This window comes from Meleagris gallopavo, chromosome 3 (genome assembly GCF_000146605.3).
Source record: "Meleagris gallopavo isolate NT-WF06-2002-E0010 breed Aviagen turkey brand Nicholas breeding stock chromosome 3, Turkey_5.1, whole genome shotgun sequence".
In the NCBI taxonomy this organism is placed as follows: domain Eukaryota; kingdom Metazoa; phylum Chordata; class Aves; order Galliformes; family Phasianidae; genus Meleagris; species Meleagris gallopavo.
The window spans coordinates 26,634,385-26,637,238 of NC_015013.2; the positions used below are offsets into that span (position 1 = coordinate 26,634,385).

At 35.2% G+C, this 2,854-nt stretch overlaps 1 long non-coding RNA gene across 1 annotated transcript; it reads left to right on the forward strand.

The window, feature by feature from the left end:
- Window positions 1-203: 203 nt before the first annotated feature.
- Window positions 204-1,541, forward strand: LOC109366660. The gene is made up of 4 exons (XR_004159377.1): window positions 204-283; window positions 379-490; window positions 790-858; window positions 1,373-1,541. It is a non-coding gene; the product is annotated as an uncharacterized LOC109366660 (long non-coding RNA).
- Window positions 1,542-2,854: the final 1,313 nt, after the last annotated feature.

Below are 2,854 nucleotides of genomic sequence, written 5' to 3' on the forward strand. Positions count from 1 at the left end.
GTGTTAGCTGCCTGCCCCAATCCTCCAAAGGTGTGCTTGTGGGAAAAGTAACAAAAAAATTGCCACCATATTGCCTGGCCTATAATGAAAGAGGTTGTAGGTTCTCTATGACCTTTTCTCCCATAATGTGCTTACTATTAGGATTCAGGAAGAAGTTACCCTTTAAGTTTGCAAACTGTTGATTTTTTTCCGTGGTTGAATAGGAGGTGGAAAAGAAGAGAACTGAAAATAATACCAATGTTTTGTGAGAACAGAGGTGTTGTATTGCTTGGATAAAACAGTGGTGAGTAACAAAGACCCACGTACAGTAAAAACACATTAGATTTGTATTAAATTAATTTCTCACTATTTTCCAAGGTTGATCTTTACTGCATTTAGTCTCAGCAGATGTATGGAATAGAGAAAACAGATGTATGGAATTGAGAAACCACATGGGATGTGACCAAGCATGTTCTTAATTGATCTCTGCATTTATTTCCATGAGTAACAGGTAAGTCTAACAGTCCATAAGAATTTCAGGTTTTCCTTATGCTATAATAAGCTGCTGAGGAGAATTGCATTGGATGGTCAGTTTTGGTGTCTAGCCTGTCCCTTACCCCCTTCATGAATTTTGCCTGCTGTTTCTGTTACAGTTTCAACAAAAAATCATTGTGAAATATCTCTTGCATGTGTACTATATGTCTAGTGAGAAAAGAACTTCAGTAAAAAGTATACTTGGCAAGGCAAAAAAGAAGTTGCATTTTGGCCTAAAACTAATTTTTTTATTTTTATTTTTTTTTTCAGGCATAGGTCATCCATATGACAATACAATCCTGTAAATGGGACTAACAGCAGCAAGTTGTATATATGACAATCAAGGTAACAGCAGTACTGCCTGTGAGCTATTTTAATGTATGAGAGCAGGAATTTTTTATCCCCTAGCCTGATAAAGTAGTTTTATGACATAAACACTTGTTTGAGAAGGTCCATTCTTTCTTCTATTATTTTTCCCTTTGGACATTTTTAGGGAGGTTTGTGTCTAGCTGCCAGATTTCTAAAGCTAAAACGATACATCAAATTCTAAGTGATAGGAGAATGACAGTTAAATTAAAGAGATTCACTACGTTAATTTTTATTTCAATTATATGGAAATATAATCTAGCCTAGGAAATATGTGCAATTGCTCAGGGTCACAGAGTAACCCAATACAGATGCAAATTAACAAGTTACAAGTTACAGCAAGTTGAGCATTACTCTGCTGTAGAATTTTTTGGTATGTATCACTTCATGATTAATCTGGTTTGGGTTAAAGAAGGATTAGGCATTCTGTGATACTATTCTAGATAGGAAAAAAAAAAAGATGTTTTCTTTTTCTTTTTTTTTTTTTTTCTAGGAGACTATTTGTCACTCTTTTGTCATTCCTTATTTTTGGCTCTCTCAGTGTGCCCAACAGAATAACAGATATTGTTGTTCAGGAGGAGACTTTCTTAATGGTAATACTTTGCCTTTGCTGTGTAAAATCTATAAAATGCCTGACTGGAACAATACAATCAATAAAACAGGCACCGAACTAGGGGTGGATAATAATATTTTCTTGGCAGTCCAGAAAGAAAAGGAAAAAAAGAAAAAAGAAATGCACATTTGTGCCTGTGACTGCCTGCAGTATTTGATGCTAACTGAAACTCAGATTTTACTCCATTCTCTTTGGAGCTTTCTATCTTTTTATACACCATCTCTCGGATGCAGTATAGTAGTGTAACCCTTGCCCATTAGCTTTATTGCAGAAGAAAGAATGTGTGGATTACCAGGATGTAACACTACATTACCTTTTGTTGCCTCAGGTATTTTTACAATGAGGTTTTCTTTATGATATATAAAAGCTTGGAACAGAATTTTGGAGTTGCAAATGAATTACAAATCAGCTTGAGAGTAAAAGATTTTGTGAGAAAGAAAGTTGGAATGAAAATAAGCAGAGAGCAGTAAGACAGGTGCTTTCCAAAGACCTCAATTATCTCAAAGTTGCTACACTTAAGAGGAAAAGCTTTAAAATAAAGTTACTGATTATAAAATCAATTTGTTCTTTGATGCAAGAAAGCACATTTTAGTATATTATAAATATATCTGAAACTAATTCTCTCAAATGGGAAAACAGACAGAAAAAAAAAAAAGTTAATGCAATCACAAACTGAAAGATTATGGAAAAGTTATGAGTAAGAAGCCTGGTATTCAACATGCAAGAATACATAGTTAGAAACCAGAAACTGACAAGACACAACTGACAGGCAGTCACTCAACAGGCATCTGCCACCCAAGCCTTGAAAATGGTTTGATCTATACATCCAAGGGTGAGAAAAAGGGGAAATTTTTGCCTAAATATGCCTTAATATGAGCCTTGGGAATCTATACTGTAAGCATGACTTGCTTAGTAACTTTACTGCCATGAGTTTTCATCACTTTCAAGTGACTCTCAAATTTCTGATAGGTTTTGCTCTGTATCTGAGTCTCCAAATTCACTTTTTGGTTTTGTGATATAATAGGAAATACAGTTGGGCAAGGATGAAAAACCACATGGAGGATGATATGGAGGTTCAGCCTGGATATGGTTAGTTTTTATAATATTCAGAAATGAAGGATGACAAGGCTGTAACCATGACCATTGTTCTGGGAGCGCTTGGTGGGGAAGATGCGTTACAAATAGATTTCACAGAGACAGCAAGTCAAATACTACGAGTGTCAATGTCCAGAATCTGCAGATTGACATCTTTTTTTTCCAGAGTGTCAACATGAGAAAAACAATTCTTGATTCTTTTCCCAGCATTTGGAATTCTGGACATTATTTGTAGCTTAGTTCAAGCAGGCCCTATGGCAAGTTATT